Source organism: Grammomys surdaster, unplaced genomic scaffold, assembly GCF_004785775.1.
Source record: "Grammomys surdaster isolate TR1022 unplaced genomic scaffold, NIH_TR_1.0 99, whole genome shotgun sequence".
NCBI lineage: Eukaryota > Metazoa > Chordata > Mammalia > Rodentia > Muridae > Grammomys > Grammomys surdaster.
In genome coordinates this window covers 5,791,467-5,813,253 of record NW_021604578.1, presented here as the reverse complement: position 1 = coordinate 5,813,253, position 21,787 = coordinate 5,791,467, and the positions used below count along the sequence as shown (strand labels likewise).

Sequence of the window (21,787 nt, the reverse complement as noted above, 5' to 3'; positions counted from 1 at the left end):
TCCTCATCCTCATCCTCATCCTCATCCTCATCCTGCTGCTCTTCTTCCTCACTCTGAAAATAGAACCTACAACCATATATCTGCTAGGTAAGCACTCTACTTGAAGTTAAATCCTCATCCCTACAGCAATTCATCTTTGAAACTGAAAATAAATTTTGTACTAAGGTTGGTGTAATGGACACTGGGACAATTGGTCAATATCTTCAATTCTCCTTGAAGATGCTAATAAGAACTCTCCACTTTGTTCCTGATATGATAAAGCCATGTAATTTGCTCAGACTAATTACATGTAAGTCGAAGCTACACATCTTCCAGGTAGATATCTTTAAGAGCTGGTCATTGTCAAATTCAATCAAATATAGACAAGTTTCAAAAAAATAATTTTTTTGAGTATAAGCAAAATCAGACTGGAATCCAAGATAGGTGTGCCCTCTGGGATGTCTGGAGGACAAAGAAAAGAATGGAGGTTTAATTAATACAGAGAAATGTACAATAATTTTGAAAGAAAGATCGCTTTGGTGGGGTGGAAAGCTTTGATTAACAAGTAGAAACTGAAATATAAAGTTACTCTTAAGATTGACAGTTCTGACATCCGATTTTTCATTTGTTTGTTTGGTTGGTTGGTTGGTTAGTTGGTTGGTTTTTTTCACGACAAGGCATCTCTGTGTAGTCCTGGCTGTCCTAGAACTCGCTCTGTAGACCAGGGTGACCTCAAATTCACAGAGATCCACCTGCCTCCTCGTCCTAAGTGCTGAGATAAAAAGTATGCATCTCTACTGCCTAGTTCTGTCATCAGTTTTTAAGTATAGCTAATCCAAGTTAACGCTAAGGACAGGGATGGCTGCTGCTTTACAGTGGTTCAGAGATTTTTTCGGAGCAATAGCCACGCCCTAAATGCTTCCCCGCTTTGTCAGGGGGTTTTCTGACTCTACTTTGGTAGGAAGTGACAGGTATGATTATGCTTTGTACATTAAGTTTCGTTCCAGTGATGCTCTCATGCTCCTTTCCCCATGTTGCTGTGATCAGCCATGTTCAAGTTTGTGGAAGTCCATCTGCCAAGTTTCCTGTGTGCACAGGAGGTTCAGAGTCTGCTGCCAAGCTGCTGAGGCATGATGGACAGACAGGCTGGGAGAGTAATGAACTGTTGCTTTAAGTCTGATAGTACTGTATAATTGACCTATGTTCCTCAGACTATGAGAGCAGCAGTAACTAGTCAGTAGATAGTCCAACCAATTTGCTTATTTTTAGGGAAACTTTTTTAATGGTTTATTTATTTTTAGGGAAACTTTTTAAATGCTCTATTTATTTTTATTTTATATGCATTGGTGTTTTGCCTGCCCGCATGTTTGTGTGAAAGTGTCACATCACTTAGAGCTGGATTACAGACTGTTGTCAGCTGCCATGTGGGTACTGGGAATTGAACCTGTGTCCTCTGGTAGAGCACCCAGACTTTTCACTGCTAAGCCATACAGAAACTTTTTAAACATAAGAATTGAACACTTTCCTTTTTCCTAGGGATCCTAAAAGGCCTGTCAACCGTTCTTGAAATGTAGCTCACTAACCAAACGTGTTACACAAATAAGTGTTTGTGGTACTGGCTAGATTTGGGGAATGTCATTAGTAGTTAAATATCATGTGGTTTATATATCCTAGATTTTATCTGCACTGTTAAATAGTTCTATTTTTTGAAATGCTCCTTGAAATTCTGGAATTCATATTATATCTACCTGGATATAAGAGTAACTACTCATATTTTAATATGTAAATGTGAAAATATGTAACTGTGACTCAGGATTTAGCTAAAAAGATTTAGCCTGAGATGACATAAATAGCACTAGTAAGATACAATAATGGCTTATGGGACTTCACATGAAGCAGTGCTGCTCACGTGAAATACCAGGTTTGTTTGCTTGGGTTCCTCTTAGAATTATGATCCATGTTTCTTCAGAGCTGCTCCCAATATTCACTTAAGAACATGTTTGAATACTGAGTTCGTTCTATCAAAGTAACTTTATTTGGGATAAATATTAGGGAGATAAGTATCTGACCTTAATGGGCTGTTTTAATTGTTGTGTAGTTTGAAGAGACTATTTGTAGCTTAAAATGCACATCATGAAGTTTCCAAATGTATTCAGGTCCACTGTTGTCAAAGACAACAAAATGTACTTTAAAATGCCACTTACATTTCATGTAGCAAATGATGCCTTCTGTTCATCTACCACCCAATGCTGAAAACAAACACAGTACTGTTTAAAATAAATACACATAAGCATCCGGGGAGCACATCAAATGCCTTTTGCTCCTCTGAGGTTTTCCTTTTTTAAAGAGCACTGATTAGGTCAGACAACTCAGCTTATGTTGGGAGCCGCATTCGCCATTTGACAATGGCACGGCTCCGTGACAGAGCCGTGAATGAAAGTGCGCCTGCGCAGGGCGCCGGCTTCCGCGCGCTCTGGTTTTAGTCAGAGCCAAAGCCGAGTGTGCACATGCGCAAGACGAGAAAATTAATATGCTAATCAGGCGCCACTCAAAGAGCCAATGAAAACTAATATGTTAATTAGGCATTACTTAAGGAGCCAATGAGCATGCGCCACGTTCTCCCAGGACTCTATATAAGCCGTGGGTTCTGGGGCTCGGGGTCCTTCGCCACTACCATCCAAGAGAGCTGTAACACTACCATCTAAGAGAGCTGTAACACCATCTAAAAGAGCTGTAACAAGTAAACTGCTGTCAGAAGAATCCTGAGTGTGGCGTTCTCCTTATCGGCGAGGCGGCGCGTCACAAGCTTGTGTGCTAGACGAGATGTAACCAGCCTTGTATTTCTGGGTACTTTCACGAAAGGAGCAGAGCCAGTTGACAAAGCTGTCTCTTGAAGCTGGGCTGACTCAGAACATCTCCATATGGATGTCCCAAGACAACTTATTCTCATGTGTCCCAAAATGAACTTGCCACCCCCACCCCGAGCTGTGTTCCACAGTCCCAGTCATCTCTTACATCCAACTTTCTCCTGAATCCATGGTTCACTTGCCTCTGGTGTCCCCTGGGGCCCTACTGCCCCAGGCTTTACCTCCCTATCAGTCCCCCTGCCTCCAGTAGCTCCATATACCCAGCTGTTTACACCAAATGAAGCTCTATAGAGCACAGGTGAGGATATCCTGCTCGCAAGAGTTCTCTTGGGTTCTCTGGAGCCCAAGATCCTGGTGCTGCTCTTCACTGCCACAGGACTCCTCTATCCTAGTCTCCTTCTTTGTGTCCCTGGGTAGACCCTCTAGCACACCAGCTACCCATCCAATTTCAATGATGTGGAGCTTTAGAGGTGAAGCCTAGGTATCCATTTCTCTGCTTCCTTCCCACACCAGTCAAGAGATCTGCTTCTCCAACCTGTGGCATTATCCTGTCCCAAAGCCTTCTGAGTGCCCCTGATGTCAAAGCATCCTATGCTGTGTTTCATCTTTCAGTACAGGAGGTTGAATTCAGAGCCTTGCACTACTAGGCTTGTGCTCGCTCCTGAGCTATACCCCTGGGTCCTCTGTTTCATTTTTCATGTTGAGACAGGTCCTCATGTAGTTGCCCATGCTGGCCTCAAACTCACTCTGTGACCAGGTGGTCCTTGAACTTATCATCCTCCTGCTTCAGCCTCCAAAGTAGTTGGGATTTGAGGCTTGCACCATCAAGTCAGCTTCTAGAATATACTTTGCATCCCTCCTTTTGATTTTTCTTCTTTCTTCTTTTCAGACTAAAAATATCTTCTTTCTTTCTTCAGAAGTCTCTCTTGTTTAATCCCAGGTTGTCTCTGCACTGGGTTTACTCAGCAGGAAGGCAGCAGAAACAGAGTGTGTAAGGAGCCAAGAATCTTGCCTCTACTTAGAAAGAAGGACCACACAGACCAGGAAGACCAGTTAGAGGATTCACAAGCATAAGGAATGAATAACATCTCCAAGCAAGCCACTGAAATGTCGCATCTGCTTCAACTGCTAGTATTACCTCAACTAACTTTATAAAACAAACATTCTTTAAAAACAAACATAAAAGCCCTGTTTCTGAGCGAGGTCCTCAAGTAGGTCGAAAGGCAATTTAAAGTTGTTCACATCAGAAAGCCTTGTGATGACAAGGCTCCTGAAGGAATTTAGAAGGAATGTGTTTTCTACTGGGGTCATTGACCCATGGTAGGGATGAAGAAGGAGCTGGTGGCCCTAGTGTTTCTGGACTTATCCAAGCCATGGATCTAAATGTTCACGATATCCCTCATTTGTCAAAGAAGAAAAATTACGAGATAAAAATAAGATGAAGTGAACTATTTACGGATGGGTTGAATGCATTTAGAAGGATCTCCCTGCTCTGGTGCTGCCCTCAGTTAACTCCAGGGACATGCAAAGCAGATGTCACATGTGGGACATCTTTTCCACGTGGTTGTTGTTGCCACTAGCAAGAGAGAAACCAAGGGCAAGTAAAGTCTCCTCCTAGAAACCAGAGCTGAGAAATGAACAGACGAATCTAGAAACAGAACATCCACAAGCATGTTGGCATTGTGCCTCTACCTCCTTCCTGCCCTGCCCTGCCCTGTCCTTCCCTGGGCACAGGGTGACATTATTCCTTTTAAGAAGTGATCTTCTTGTCAAAAGAGACTGGTTTCGTCTTCTGTTCCCAGTGAACGAGTTTGACCTAACAACAAAATGTTGCCAGTCAGCTGTCATGTTTAATTCTTATCTCTGTTGATAAATGTAACAGTTTAGATTAATTCAACACACACACATTCACATACACATGCGCACAAGCACACATATGTGCACACATGCACACACACATACTGTAAGAGAACTACAATGAGAGGCAAGCCAAGCAAGAGTGAATTGGGTGGGTGTGGGAACAGAGGCAAAAACAAACAAAAAAACAAACAAAAAACAAACAGAAAAAACATCCACATTTTGGGGGGACTTGAGATCTCAGGAGCATGGAGGTGAAGTTGGTGTCGAGAGTGGTGGTTTAGACATATCCACATCCAAATTTAATAATTGCTGAGGGCAACTGGAATTCAGACAGAATGAGTCCACTGTGAGAAAGAAGAATAGTAGCTTTCAAGCCTTTGTCCAAATGGGTCAATATGGAGACATTCTGGTTGGGTGGGTTCCTTAACACACCTCTGGGAAAGCCTGAGATTATTTGGACACAGCTTTGATAGCCACTATGATAAATGAATCCCAGTGTTCAGTAGAGGACAGTTCCTACAAATCTGATGCAGTATGGTGTTCCCAAGTTTCTCCTGGTGCATTCTCTGACCAATCTCAAAGACATCTGGCTCTGCTAGTCTTCCCTCCATTTTCACGGACAGTCCTCCTCATCTTATCGTTACCCATAATCCCTCACTCATCTCCTTATTGCTAGTCTCTGTCACTTCCAGTATGTGCTGAACACAAAAAACAGACTAACTGTTCTCCTAAAGCACTTTTGCAACACTCCCTTTCTTAAGAGTCCACAGAAGTACCCGATTACCACTGCTCTATTCATGCTTCCCCTTGCCACACTCCAGCCTTCTACAACCTCTGTTGCAACTCACATGACCTCTCTCACCTTCCGCCTTACACACACGTCCATTGTCTCCACCACTCTCTGAACGTACTGCCCTCTTACCTCTTGTCACCCGATGACTCCTACTGCTTCTTCTTATACATCACTTCCTTGAAAAGGAGACAGATCCACATCTCCATCCTGTGCAAGCTTACATCACTCGACGTCTTCTCTACCAAAGGGAATACAGTCATCATAGTTTTAAGGGTTTTCTTATTATCTCAGTCTCATTCTAATGTAAACAAGGATGGTTTATCCACAGGGCTTACCCTTATATTCCCAAATCATTTATTGTTACATTATAATTTATTTAATGGGTGAATAAACTCAACACAAATATTTACTGAATAGATGAATGAATGAATACATAGATTCACTCATTGATGGAATAATTGACAAGTAGTACAGTGTAAAAGTATATGGTTCTTTGTGGCATCCTGTCAGGAGATCTTTCCTTTGTGAGTTCCATGAATGGGGGACACAAGTAAATGTTTCTCTCATCTTTCCGTAAATGGGATACCCCAGACAGGAATCATGAAGTTCTTGGAAATAAGGTACTCTCTGTACAAACGAAGATGTTGCAATTCTATATTGAACAAAAGATTTAGGCTATTTCCCAGGCCTTCCAGGGCTTTGACAGGGTACCCTAAGAGAGAAGGGGAAAGAATGAAAGGGACAGGAGATGCAAAGAATGAGACCAAGACAAATTTTCTGATCAAGGTCCATCAAGCTGTATTTTATCAGGCAATTTATACAGGCAGGGAAGGGGATAATGTGTTTGGGGGAATTTCACAGAAGCTGGGCATTCTGCCAAGGCAGATATCTTGCAGCCCCAATGTTTTTTGTCTGGCTCAGGGCACAGCGACCACTTTCCTTAGGGCACAGCGACCATTGACCATCTGCTTTCTCAAGAGTCAATAGTTGAGGAAAAACAAAACCTAAAACTCTTCTTTCAAAAGTAACGTTGGCTCCCGGCAGGCTACAATTTCCCTCATAGCCATTAGTGCTAGGAGACAAAATCCTGAGAGCAGGAAAATAGCTTCCTATATCCCTCTTGTAGTCAACAGTGTGGATATGTAGGTGGTGGCAAACCTTAGCATTATCTTGCTATTTGAAATCTGCTATTGTATTGAGCAAGGATTGGCCAAGAGTCTCAGAAACAGCACAGTCATGCCTGAAATCTAATTCTTGCTGCTACCAACTGTATTTCCTTGCTATTCTCAGAACACCCACTGCTAACTCAACATAATGCACGCAGAGCTTCCTTTCCAGTTCACATGGTGGCCTTTGATGCTGGGAAAGCAAGAGGCCAAATCGAGAGCACTTCCTCCTAACTTAAATCTCCAGCCCAGCAAAGCCCCAACTGCAGTGTGTGGGATGTGAGTGAGGCAAAGGTCAGAACAGGCAAATCCAGGGGCAACATAAGAAATTCATCCCTATACGTGTCATGGCCTTTTTCTCCTGGGACTTCAGAGCCAGCTTCACTTTTTTCTTCCAATCTTCTGGGATTCTTGGGGGAGAACAGTGCCTGGATGACTGCAAGCATACAAGTACTCAACAAAAGCAGGATGACCATCTGAAGCCCACCTTCCACCATAGTCTTATTGTAAAGAATGAAAGGTCGTCATCCGTCCAAACTACTTGTACTGCCTCATCCCTGTGATCTCATTATGGATGTGGACATGTGGAGGGAAGGCCATAATTGAGAGGTCAGAAACGGAACAAGTCACCAAAGCAAGCCTGGCCTCAAAAGCACCCTTAAAACAGAAATGCTTAAGCTCCATTTCACCCAAATAGTGACACAGCAGAACCACATGATAGCAAGGACAAAAACCAAAAAAGCTCATTTGCATAGTAGGAATTACATGCCTGGGAAATTGAATGCATTGTGACTCACCCGAACTGCTCAAGAATGACCGTCACCCATCAGTAATATGGTGGGAATTACATACTGAGCCACTGCACACAAAGTGGCTCACCCTAACCCAGTGAGACTCCACCCACAAACTCATCCCATACACAGGTGTTTTTTTCTTTTACTGCCATGCCTGCTGCTCTCTTTAGAGTGCACTAAATAAGCTTGTTCTCTATCTGCTCTGGTTTAAAGACACAATTCTTTCATCCATCACCAAATCTCCCATCACAAGATGCTGCGAAGGACTTTAAACACCCTTTGAACTTGGAAGTCCAGAGTCACAGGCTGTCCAAGGCTCCCATAGACAACAGTCCTTTAACCAAGGGTTTTACTGTCAAGACCCTAATTTACAAATGGGGGAATCAAAGCTGCTTTTTATATCCTTAACTGTGTTATAAGAAATAGTGAGTTATCTCTAGGGGTCTTTTCAAATTATTTCTTGCTATGTGAACTTAGTAGGTTCTGGTTAGCTCCTATGCTTAGCCTTCGGCAGCAACAGAGGGGCTTGGCATCCAAAGCAGCTGAACTGGAATGAAACTGAAGGTGCACAGCGTAGTGACTGATACACTGAATGGAGGAAGTGGATGAGGCCCGCAAGTGCTACCCGCAGGCTTGGAGGTGTGCTGTAGAACGGACTGTCTAAGAAGTGCTGCTGCCCGCCTTAGAAGGAAACAAGGAGCAGATACAGACGATCACTGAGACACTGTCACAGCAGCTTCAGGCAAAGGGGAAGAACTCAATGAATTCTGGGAAAAGCACAGCATTCCTCTTATAAGGGAAGATGAGAAGCCAGCAGCCAAGGAAAACTCAGAAGGGGCTGGTTCTAAGTCCTGCTCAGCAGGGGTGTTGGTCTCTTAGGAACTAAGGCCTCTGAATTTCTTTTTATCCTGATTCCCACTTCTAATTTCTTTTTGTTGTTGTTGTTATTTTCTCGGCTATTGTAATATTTTTTGTAAATTAAATGTTATGGTCAGGATAAAAATAAATAAATAAATAAATAAATAAATAAATAAATAAAGGAATAAATACACACTGGTTTCCCTTCATAATCCCCAAATGGCCACAATCAATTCCTAAAATCATAGGTTGCCTTCTTCATATTCAGAGTTTCTTTGCCCTAGAACTCCAGGAAAAGACCCTGGGACTCCTATGACTTCTGAGACACTGTGGCTTCTGTACTGAGACTTAATAGGAAATCCCTCTAAACCAGCAAGAGAAGTTTCTGAGAAGAAAACAGGAAAGCCAGCTTTATGATCCCTCGTATCTCAGATGTTGATAGACCTCCCATGCAGAGCAACTGTGGGACTGGAAGTCACACCTCAAAGTCCCTAGAATAAAACAGGCATTAAGCAACTGTGGTGGTTGTTTAGATCAGTGGTTCTCAACCTGTGGGTCTCGACCCCATAACCCTTTCACAAGAGCTGCCTAAGACCATTGGAAAACATAGATATTTACATTACAATTTATAGCAATAGCAGAATTACAGTTATAAAGTCACAACGAAAATACTTTTGGGGGAGGTCACCAGAAGATCAGGAACTGTGTTAAAGGGTCACAGCATTAGACAGGTTGAGAACCACTGGTTTAAGAAACACTGCCGGCCTGGGATAATGCAAAGATCTGTGGGAGAGTGTGTTTCTAGGACAGGCTTAAGACAAGATCAGAGACACGAACATTGAGGGGACTAATATCAGGGCCGTGCTGACAAGAGTGGCATCTGTTCTGGTTTAGGGCATGTTCCCCGGGATTCATGCATCTGGGCTTTCTGGGAAGACAGCCATTTGTAGGGAAGATTAAGGAAAAACAATCTGACATACAAGTTTGGTTCATGGTGACAGGCCCAAGTCAGAAACTTTTCTTCTCTAGCCTTCTAAAGGGGGGAGGTGGAATAGGAAAGTCAGACTGTAACTCCTTTGGGAGCTGGGACACAGGGAACCTCAGGAAGCCACTGTGGAGGGCCCAGTGGAGAGCTGGGGAGGGGGAGGGGGGATTGGTGGCTTCTACTTAGAGTCTGGATTGGAAAAGCTAGAATCATCAGAGCTCTCTCCACCCAAAGTAGGAAGGAAACAGGGAGAGAGGCATGAGATTTGGGAGTCATGAGAGAAAGAGGTTAAGTGTTAACAACTGCAGATGTAGGAGACACAGTTAGGGGCTTGAAAAAAGCCATTGCTGCCCCTATGGAAGGGTGTCTATCCTCTGTGTGACTCAACCACAAGCACCATCTTAGGAGGGAAGTAGAGGGTGAGCATGGGAGCTCCAAGGCTGTAAGGTAAGCACACAGGTGTTACCCGTGGGGCTGGGGGTGTGGTGGGGGGGCAGTGGAAGGCTTCCCCAGTGTTGACTAACAGCAAGGTCACAGATTCTGCTGGCCACTCTAATTATGCCCTAGAGTCTGAGCCCAAAAAACCCCCAAAAACCAACCAAACAAACAAACAGGTCACACAAACCCATTACTTCCTCCTGGACATTACACAGTTAATTGAGGCAAGCTGAATCGCCTTCACGGAGCCATGATCAAAAATCATTAATCCCCTGCCTCCTACTTTGTCTTAAACTGCTAGAGAAATTTCAGTCACGTGTGTGTTTCGTTCCTGCTTGTTTTTCCTTTTCCTGTTTTCTTGTTTAAGTTAAACACTTAAGCACTTTTGGAAAATTCTTTTTGCTCTTGGCTCCCAGGGCATCGAGAAACTCCGGGTGCTCAGGAGAAGTAGCTCTTCAGGGTGTGCAAAGACCTTATGGTAGGAACCAGTCTCTGTCCCTCTTGTCTTCAACACAGCTTTGTCAGGATATTTTCTAAATCCTAGCTGCTTTCATTATTGCTCTATTCTGACACTTTCTGGCAAAGCCACCTAACATATTTGTTGGAAGCAGCTGGGATTGCCTTAGTAAATGTTCTGGTTACAGAGAAAGAATGTGACTATTTAATCTTTTTCAGGACAGAAAAGGCTTTCTTTTAAACTTCCTATCCTCTTTCTCTTGGGCCCTCAGAATTGAGAATAATGATGCCTCCCCCATTTTTTTCAACATATTTTTTGTCTGAGGGAATTCTTTATTCTGTCAAATAGATTTATTCCAGACAGAAATGTGGGTACAATAAAGAGATCTCGCTGCATATGACTCTGTACACGAGGTCCAGGGTGCCATGCTGCAATGAAATTTGGTTTTACAAATGATTTAGAAAGTCTTTTGTTTTGCAGCACCTGATCCCAGTTACACAGACACGCTCTTGTCCTGATCTTTACATTAGTGGCGACAAGGGGATGGCTAAGGTTTGCAATTCTAACTTTGTTTTTTATTAAACAACAAACAAATAAACAAGTAGAAGTCATTTAAGAGTAAGCCAATACATTCCTAAGTTTCAATTTATAGGAAAAACTAGGATGAGTCAAAGAGTTTTGACTAGAAGACCACACCCATGGAGTTAGCAGCACCCTTTAGCTGCTTCTTGCCCTCAATCCAGTCCCTACATCAACCTAAAAGCACCCTCCTGCTTTCCAGCATTCTTGCTTTGCCTCTTTTTAGTCTAGTCTTTATCCTTGGGTATTTGGTTTCATGTGGACCTTTCAGGACAGTCTCACTGTTCTCAGTTGAAAATGTTGGGGGTTTTAATGCACGCCTCAGTTCCAGAATAGACGTGAAGACTATTTATGTATAAGCCTTTGGCCTTATAGCTAGGCATTGTTTCCTGCTAGCTCCTAGTTACCTCTCCTTCTCAGCCTGCTTCTTCCTCCATGTCCATCTGGCTGAATCTCCCACGCCTGACTCCTTCCCAGAGTTCCTCTTCCTCTCTGGAAGTTCCACCTTACTATTCTGCTTATTGATGTAGGTCATAGGGTTTTTATTTTAACCAATCAGAAGGTCATAGAGAACACAGTCCACAAAATACTAATGCAGAAGACGCTTACCAAAATCTGGCTTGCAATTAGATCTCTGCTGGTTCTGAAAGCAACATTCGAATAATACAAGGATAATCTTTACACAAAGCACAAAAACATTACTCCAACAGCAAGTAGCAATTATGCTTTCATTTTTACTGGTCTATATTACCATTGCATAAATGTATCACATGTGTTGTGTCCATTTCTGCTACAGGTTTCTGAAAAGATTTATCGCGCGTAGCTTAGACAGATAATGGCAGACCAAATGGTTCCACGAGGGGAGGTTTATTAAGAGACAGAGAGAGAGAGAGAGAGAGAGAGAGAGAGAGAGAAGAGGGGAGAGGGGAGAGAGGAGAGAGGTAGAGGAGTAGAGGCCGGCCATGACCACATGGAGAGAGGGGGAAGGGAAGAGGGGAAGGGAGAGGGGAGCCTGCAGGCGTGGGGCTAAGGGAGCAAGAGAGAGGTAAGAGAGAGAGGAGGGGGCAAGCAGCCCCTTTTATAGTGGGCAGGCCTACCTGGCTGTTGCCAGGTAACTGTGGGGAGGAGCATACCTGGGTGTTGCCAGGTAACTGTGGAGATGGAGTTTAGACAGAATACTGACAGTTTCCACTTATTTCTAATTCTGCCCACGTGGTCTTCTTTACACAGTGACCTTACAGCCTTTTCTTTTGCTCCAGCCTATGGTGGTAACAACCGCTCATAGCTCCAGGATACCCATTGTTACTCTGGCATTGCATGACTAGAACCATCCAAGTTCTGGACAGGAGAATGGAAGACCGAACACATATGCTATTCTGTTGGCCAAGGCTGTTAGAAACTCCTGTAAGATACTCTGTTTTCAGAGTATTTCACTGGCCACAATTTGGTCACCTGGCCAAATGTAATTATAAAGTTGGGACATGCTCTAGATAGCTAAGTGTTTGTTTTAGTTGCAGTTTCGTTGCTTTGAAGAGACACCATGACCGAGGCAACTCTTATAAAGGACAACATTTAATTGGGGCTGGCTTACAGGTTCAGAGCTTCAGTCCATTATCATCAAGGTGGGAAGCATAGCATTGTCCAGGCAGGCATGGCAGTAGAGTAGGAGCTGGGTGTTCTACATCTTGATCTGAAGGCAGTCAGGAGAAGTCTTCCAGGCAGCTAGGAGAAAAGTCTCAAAGCCCACCCCTACAGTGACACTCTTCCTCCAACAAGGCCACACCTCCTAATAGTACCACTCCCTGGGCCAAGCTTATTCAAACCACCATAGTGTCCAACTAAAAACTCATCCTCTTCTTCAACCTTGGAGATGGAAACCAGGATCTTCCACATGCTAGGTAGGAAACTTACCACTGAACTACATTCCCAACCCTTTCTGCGTTACCAGGAGTGGTGAAAATCTTGTAAGTTAAAGTACTGCCAAGGAAGAGGGACTAGACTCAAGCATTGACAGTTTAACTCAAGTCACATATTAGTGCTACTCTAACCATTAGCTATTCTGATACTCAGAAATGAATGGTGCATAAGCTTAGTCTAGTCTTACACAGGACAGAGTCTCCACTCTAGTAAATGGTTCTATCATTCTAGCTAGCCATTAGGGACTTAAGAGAACTTCATCAGCCCATGTTCCGGTCTTTAGACAGTTGCCACAAAGAGGTAACTCTGGTGTAGCTCTTAGTAGTTGGAGGTCATTCAGAAAGACATCCAGGAGGGTGATAGAGGGGAAAATACTCTTGGAAGTGAGATACAGGCTTAGGGCAGAGTCAGACCAGGCTCAAAAAATTCCAGAGGAAAATGAGAGGAATTACACTGCCATGTTTCAAGTGAGTAGCAAAGGGTCCAGGGAGCCTAGAATAGACCTAATATGGAAAAGAGTGGGTGGGATGAGGCTGGTCAAGTCCACAGTGGCCAAGGGAGGCCAAATGCTGAATACAGACATGAGCATTAAGTGGATCTTTCCATCCCATAATCTCTCTGTAGTTCGTACCCGTAGAGATCCTCTAGTGTGTTACAATGAGAGACAATATCACCGGAAAATACATCAAGTCTAAATTGTAGGAAATGTATCAGAGAGTCAGATCTTAGGAGTTGGCGTCTTCTCTGCATGGACAATCCGATGGTTCTCCAGAATGACTTGCTTGGTGGGATTCATCCCCAGCCTGGGTTACTGGCGTAAGTGCTGGAAGAAAGAAGCACCATCACCACAACGCCTCATTTCTAAATGGCTCCAAATTCTTTCCTTTGCAAATTTCCCTCCCCACTGGGAAGGAGGAAGAATAACTACAAAGAAGGAACAGTTACACTTTCGTTGTTATTATTATTTTCATTTTTTTATTGACTAAGCCATTTACTTACAGTTTCCCCTCCCTCTTCTCCTCCCAGTTCCCCCCTCTCACCTCCTCACCACCCATCCCCTGTACCCTCTAGGGCCTACTGTGTACCAGACTCAATTCTAAATGCTTGAGGCACTGCTCTGTCTAAGGAGGTCACATGCTAATGGAAAGAAGCTTTTAAAAATGTGGACTTTGGGTTAGCAAGATGACTCAGTGGGTATGAGCACCAAGTAACATCCCATCCTCTCTTCCAAGCTGACCTCCACACATATACCATGGAGCATATGTGCACACACAGAGAGAGACAAACACCATTAATGTAAATTAAAAGATTTTAATGTTTATCTTATCTAGCATTATTTAATGTTTATAATTTTTATGTAGTAGAAAAATACTCTGAAGAGGATAAAGGGGACAGTACTAGAGTAACAGGACTCTTTAGCTCAGTTATTAAGTGGTGATAACTGAGATTATGGATTGACTTCGTATTGCTACTGTATCATATGGCCAGAGAGTTGGTGACTTAAAATAATATTACACACTTACACATATATAATCTCATAATTATGCAGGAGAAAGGTCCAGGTCAAAAGCCCTACTTGTGTCTCACTGAGCCAGAAGGAAGTTACTAGAAGGCTACATCCTTAGGCTCCAAGTAGAAGTCAAGTCCTTCCCTTTGCCAGTTTTAAGAGGCTCTTGCATGCTTTCCCTAACCAGTGGCCTTCCTTCTCCAATGAAAAGTCATTGAGGGTTTCCAGACCTGTCTCTGCTTCTGACACTCACTCTCCTGTCCCCTCATCATTAGAGTCACTCTTGTGAATATGGGGAATTTATCTGGGTAATCCAAGCTCATCTTCTCAGCTCTGGATCCCCTGTCTAACAGTACCTGCAATTCCTTGTGAGGTAACGTTACTTATTTAGGGGCTCTAAGGATGAGGATGTGGATGTTTTGGGGGCTATGATTCCACTTATCTCAGTCCCACAGGGTGAACCCTGGCAGCCATGCAGCAGGATTAACAAGAGTGAAGACCATTAGGTAGTAATGAACATAGCACTTTCGGGGCACAGAGATATGGAAGGCCACATCTCTGGGATCTAGTTTTCTAGAATTTGAAAAGGAGGTTTGCATTATTGATCTATCACGTGTCAGAAATAAGACATCCTAAGTCACACACAACATATTTGTTCCATTCTTGCTTGTAGAAAGAATGACTTATTGCCTATCTCTGACACTTAGTCAAAGTTTTCAAAAATATATACTCCATAAAAACAAAAAGCCACTCATTGGGCCTAATTTTTAATACCTTTGAAACCCTTTTGTTGGAAACATTTATCTTTGGATTGGATATTGAAATCCATAAACATTGATTCTGAAAATCACACAAGCCTTTCTTTATCGGTGGAGGACAGCTGAATGAGTGTAGGAAGGTAGACCATGAGGAAGAAAATGACACCCAAGGGGAGGGTCCTTCAGAGTCTCCAGAAAACAGACTTTTTTTTCTCATGAATAGCTAGAGTTTATTTTCTAGAGTGAAAAATGGGTTCAACTGTAAAGCAAAAATTAATCCCATTTTCCAGATCAGCAGGATCAAGTGAATAGTTCTCCAAATTTTGTTTTGAAGCATTGATTATCTCAAACCAAACACTGAGCTGTTCTTTCTTTAAAAAAAAAAAATCTTCTTTATCTGATGCTGTCCTCAGTCTGCAGGAACCTAAATGTTTACTGGCACACCCTGGCCTGCACCACAGCCTACAGCACTTTCTATGTGTATAATAGTCAGCACAGTGCTGGAAATAACAGCCACGCTGTTCCCACGCTCTCTGAGCTGTAACAGCCTAGGACCAGACATCAACTTGCCCCTGAGAATGCTGGAATAGAGACTGGTCAACTTATTGTGTGTATGGCTAAGTTGGCCCCTTCCCACTAGACAAACCATATGGTTGCTTAACTGTATCTGTTTGTTTTAATATCCCTATCTATAATACATAAGCATAATGACTAAAATGCATCCATACATAGTCTAAAAGAATTATCCCCAACCTATTCTTTACAAAGGAGTAATTGTTGAGTTCTGTTGGGTCTTTCCAGGGTTGCCATCCATTGTGATATAATATAGTATTGCCCCATATTGAGTCATAATATATGTATCCGTCTGATCTATTTTCCCCTGGCAAATGACTTTACACAGCCCACAGTGTTGTATGACTCGCCCTTTTCTCTTTGCTCAGTGCCCTGAGCACCTTTCACGGCAGCAAGTCAGCATTTTAAAGAGCCCCCTCTGCAGAACTGCAGACCTCAGGGTTTCTCTGTGGTTTGCTGCCTGTGTTGAAAGAATAAAGTTACTGCATTGCGTCCAGGCAGCCGCTTTGAAGAAGCAAGGCATTGTGTGTGTGTGTGTGTGTGTGTGTGTGTGTGTGTGTGTGTGTGTGTGTGTGTTTCAGCCACACTGTGCTTTGCCTTCCAGAGTCAGGCTTTCCTTATCATGTCGTCTGAGATCACCAAAGAACTTGGAAAATTTGAACCAGTGCCCATGTGCCTCTTGTAGACGGAGACCAGAACTCTTGAATCCGTTATCTCAGTAAATCTCATTTGAACAGCCAATTCCCCCACGCCCTGCCATGGAATTTCTGTAAGGAAATATGTTGCAAAATGACATAATTTGAATCTGTCGCCATAAATTACCAGCAAAGGGGTGGGCCATGCTTTCGAAGGGAGAGGAGCCTTGAGACAAGTAACATGGGCATTTTTTCAGACTTTACAATGTGGCAATTGTCTTTACTTTTTAGAGGGCGTGAAGATGTGATTCTCTGAACACATGTGGCCAGGCCTTCACAGAACCTAATATCTCAAAATATGGGATTAAATTAAGATTTTTATCAAATTTATATAAAACTGGGTTTTGAAAAGTCATGGGTCTAAGTTATTGTCTCCAAAAGGTGATAATCCTTCCTCAATTTTTTATTTTTAGTTATTTGCTATTTTTGTTTTATGTTTTCCATTTGTTATTTATTTATTCACTTTATTATTTATTTACTCTGATTCATCCCAATTGCAGCCCCCTCCCCTCCCAGTCTCCCCTCACACAGCCCCCTTCCCTATGCACTCCTCTTTTCCTCTGAGAAGGGAGAGGACACACCCTGGGCACCTACCCAAGCACACCAAGTCATTTCCAGAAAAGGCTTGTGCTCTCCCACTGAGACAAGACAAGACAGCTCAGTTAGGGGAACAGGGTCCACAGGCAGGCCACAGAATCAGGGACAGACCCCGCTCCAATTGCTCCCCCTCTCACTCTTAAACAAAGCAGATGTCCATGTAGCCTCTGTTCTCTGAGACAATGCTGTGTCTCTCCTTAGAGGACCATCCCATGAACACACAAGAGGATGTTTTTCTGACTGTGTTGGCATGCCCTGACCTTAGAGGTAGTTGGTTTGGTTTGGTATTAGTTTTGATTTAATTTAATAATTAACACTCTCTTATAAAGGAGAAATGCAAGCTGAAACCCAATTTTCTTCACCAGCAATAGTCTGACCTTAGAGAGAGAGTTTCTGTGGTGTATGGACTATAAGCTTCAATATGAAACAGACTTGCTTGCTTTGTTTGGAGTCAGCTTTGTTAAGCTATAATGGCGTGCTATAGACAATTCACTCCAACTTGGTTTTGAGATCAAGTTTCTCAACTTCTCCAGGCCTCAGCCTTCCTCTCTGAAGAAAGGGAATGAAACTAATACAATCCTCTGATTTGTTAAACAAATAAAAAGCATGTGCACAGCCTGAGCCATGAAATTGAATGAAAGCAGTAACAAAAAAAGAATATTTTATCTTTCCACACTCAGTTTGGCCATGAATTCTCTGGTCAGAGAGATTCTGTTACTCTGATTTTCCAAGCAGATGATGGAAATATTTATCTTGTCAGTTTATGGTATTTAAAGTACCAAAGTCAGTTCAGTTGGAGGCTGTATCAGTCTCTCCTGATGGAAATCAGTCAATGACAGATTAGAGATTTGGGTCCATGGAAGGTCCTATGATAACTTGTGTGTTCACTCAGTGGCATGGCTCCAGCAGAGACCCTCTGCTGTCCCCTGAAGCTGAGTAATGCAAGCACCTGACAGGCTCCAGGGATCCCAGGGGTCTCCTTTGTCATTTAGGGCTCCAGAAATCACTTGTTATACTTCTGCTTTTCTCCTAAAGGCAGCAGGGCATCTGTGGATTTTAATTCTCCATGGCCCCAGGCCAGGCAAGGGGCATAATCTCATTGTCACTCTCAGACAGCCCCCCATCCCTACCCCAGGATCCTTGAAGGTCAAAGGAGAAACCAAACACTGTTCTGAATTATCTCACTCTTACTCAAACTCTCTCTGCTCCCATTTCTTGCTAAGGTTCCCTGGGCAGCACAAGAGGATAGGCTTTTTGTTCTATTGATTTCCACTCATATCAACTAGGTGCCAGCCTTAGGCAAGTAAGAGACCTTCGAAAGGAGGGTTGCGTGGGATGTGAGCTGAAGGAAAACAAGTGGGACCGCGCTTGCAGGCGGCTGCATCGCGTTACCCATCAAAGCCAGGATGTATTCTGTGTATCCTGTGTATCACTCTGTGTCTTATAACTCCTCACCTCCCCTACCTTAAAAAAAAAAAGAAAAAGAAAAATCCCCACTTACTTTGCTAAATTTGGGCTTGTGAGTTAGTTTTCTTTCTTGGAAAAGAAACTGTGGTGTAGCGTGCAGAGAGTCATAATTCAAGTTTTGAAAATCTTGTCCTTGGTTTTTGCTTCCCTTCTTTGAACTCAGTCATACTGTACACAAAGCACTTCCCCTATACAAAAGATAGAGGACGAATAGAGTGCCCCCTCCTCACAATTTACATGATTATCCCCACCCCCCTTGGCTTCCTGAATCTCAGAATGTGACCTTATTTGAGAGTAGAGTGTTGTTAACATAATCAGTTCATTTAAGATGAGATCATACTTTGGTGGGTCCTTACTCTAAAACGGCTAATGTGATATCTTTATATAAGGGGGGAATGTAGACATAGACTGGGAAAAAAATGGGATGGAAAGATGAAGGTGAAATGTGGGCGATGCTTCTCCTAGCCAAGGATAGCTACACGTTGCTATCAAACTACTAGAAATCAGGAGAAAAGCTGGGGACAGGCTCAGCCTTCGGCAGGAGTTCTGCCAACACCTTGATCTTGAACATTCAGCTCCAAGAACCATGAGATAATGCATTTCCAACATTTAAACTGCCAATTTGTGGTACTTTATGAAGTCAGCCCTGGGAACCTAATGCGTGGAACAACTTGGTCTATCTTCCCGATCCACCCACTTTTCATCCTCCCTCCTCAACTTCTGAAGAAGCAGCCATGTTGAACAACGTGTCACCCTCCCCTGATTAGAGTTCACTGGCAACCAATATTTGAGAGCGAAGAGAAGGTCTCTAATGACTTCAACTAAAAACATAAATCACAGGAACTGCCAACAACCATGTTCCCACCCAGAAGAAAGGCAGTCAGCCACAAGACAAGACTAGCACCCAGATATGCAGAGGCCAGTCTGGGAGACAGAGAGCTAGCTGGTGGCTCTCCAGCTCTAGGCTCCCTCTGTGCCTGAGAGCTCAGCTGCATCTGAACTTGGCTCTGACTTGAATTCCAGCAAGCTGTAATGACCATCCAGTAAATTCATCTTTTCACTAAACCTGATTCTTATTAGGTTTATGAAACTTACAATCCAGACTTCTACTTAATATATTCTCCAAAATTTATGCCCTCTCATTTTTCACAGTAAGTGGAAGACTACTACTCTGTAAGCAACTGTGTTCTTACACGCACAGGGATGCAGGAGCCGGAAAAGAACACTAATAAGAGTTAATGAGAAAGAATGTGTTAGGTTTGCCTTGGCTTGTGGTTTCAGTCTATGGCCACTTGGCCTGGTTGCCAGTAGGCCTGTGGTCAGAGAGTACAATAAATACATCATGGCAGGAGGGTGTGGTGGAGAAACATCATCCAATCCATCCGTGGCAGACAGGAAGCAAAGAAAATGACAGGAACGAGCTCAGGTCAAGGACACACCCACAATGACCTACTTCTTCTAAATAGGCCCTTTGTAGAAGCGCTTCCACCTCCAGGAACAACATACTGCTGTGTTACGAATCCATAAATGAATGACGGCATTCAGAAGGTCAACACTCTGAGGGTCCAGTCACTTCCCAAACATCCCACCTGTGAATTCGGCTGAACCGGGGACCAAGTCTTCAACACTGTGCTTAACGATGAGTTTTCTTAAAGCATTCTTCTTTAAGGGAAATTTTAAGCTAACAATAAAATGTAAGAAATTAGCATAAAATCTTCAACTTTTAGAATAGAGCCCCAAAGTTATCTATGAGCAGGAAACTTCATGAACATATATGAATGCTTGTTATGTATCAGGTCAGCCCTATCCCTTCAACCAGACCCTAGTGGACTCACGTTACACATTAGGTTTACGTTTGTGTTATTTTCCGAGCATATATTTGCCTTGTGATAAACATATTGTACCCTCTGACAGCAGGCCTATTGGCAACCAGGCCAAGTGACTTTGGACTCTGCACAAGAAAACATGCACTGTTTAGTACATGAGCAATACATGTCAGCTCATTATCACGTTTTTTTTTTTAATTCTCAGAAATGCTTCGTTATAATTCTGATTTATGCACCTTTCGAGGACTTCTGATATGTATAGATCCAGTCTCAAAGACTCACAGCTGTGGATCAGAGGATAAGCAATTGGAATCCTCATGCTGTTTTGCATGCTGAGAAATGTGAGTTTCCTGATCCAGCATAACATTTTTTTTTTTCCTAGAACTTAGTCAAGAGCACATTAACTATTTATAATCACATGCAGTTTCTGTGAGCCAGAAATCCAAGCCTGGGTGATGTGTGTGGCTTTGCGTCAGAGTTTCATATGAAATGACCATGTATCAAAGGCAACAATGGGAAGCAATACATTCTTTAGGAGTTTCAGCTCAGCGGGAGGAAGTTAGATTATTAAGGGTGTGGCTTTGTAAGGAGTATTGAGACACTAGTCTCTCTTCCTCTCTATCATTTCCTGGCTACTGTGAGCCGAAAGTTTTCTCTGTCTTGGGTTACTTCCATGGTACAATGCCTCACCATAGGCTTTACCATGACTAGGCAACTTATTGGATCCTCTCAAACTGTGAGGAAATAAACCTTTCTACTTTTTAAGGCAACTGTGTCAGGTGTTTTGTTACAGTAAAGGAAGTCTAATACCTAATATGAGATTTGACTAGAGATAAATCTAAAATACTCACCTCTGAGGTGGCATTGTGTGGCTTGCAGTTTGGTATTTTGCTCCTGGCATGAGACCTCAGTTCTCATCATGTAGACCTCCCTTTGTGCATGTCCTTGACACAACAGCTGGCTTCATGGGTGTAAGTAATCTGATGAAGCAAAAACAGAAGCTGTAGCTAGTTATGGTGGTAGATGCCTATTATCCCAATACTTTCAAAGTAAAGACAGGAGGATATGAATTTGAAGCTATCTTGGGTTACATAGTGAGTTCAACTCGACTCTGGGCTATATAGAAAGATTCTATCTCAAAACAAAGTCACAACATAAAAAGATAGAAACAAAATGTTTGTGACCCAGCCTTGGGTGTCAGTTTTACATATTGATTACACAAGTCAGCACTATTAGTGTGGAAGGTTGACAATACTGAGAGAGAAAATGATAACTAGGGTTCTTTGAAAGTCTTATTATTTTTTACTGTGCATTAATGAAAATCCTTACATATAATGCTTTTAAAACAAATATATTTAAGAAAAATTTAATGAATCAATAACAGCTATTGTAATCCAGGATCAGAAAGAAACTTGGCTATCAACCAGGTTAACTTGGTCTCTGAGACTAACAACCATTAAGGTCATAATGCTTTTCTTACTTCATACAGCAAATTAGTGACCAAAGCAGGCTTAGATCTGGTTTCCTCTGGCTTCTGCTTAGGGCTTGTAACAAATAAGCTGTCCTGGAACTCACTGTTCATCCTGACCTCTCTCTGCTGGCATGTCTTCCTACTGCAGACTCTGGAGACACTAAACCCATGACTCCCCTCCCCTCCCCTCCCCTCCCCTC

At 42.8% G+C, this 21,787-nt stretch overlaps 1 pseudogene; it reads left to right on the top strand.

Moving 5' to 3' along the window:
- Window positions 1-8,011: 8,011 nt before the first annotated feature.
- Window positions 8,012-8,338, top strand: LOC114634395 (annotated as a pseudogene).
- Window positions 8,339-21,787: the final 13,449 nt, after the last annotated feature.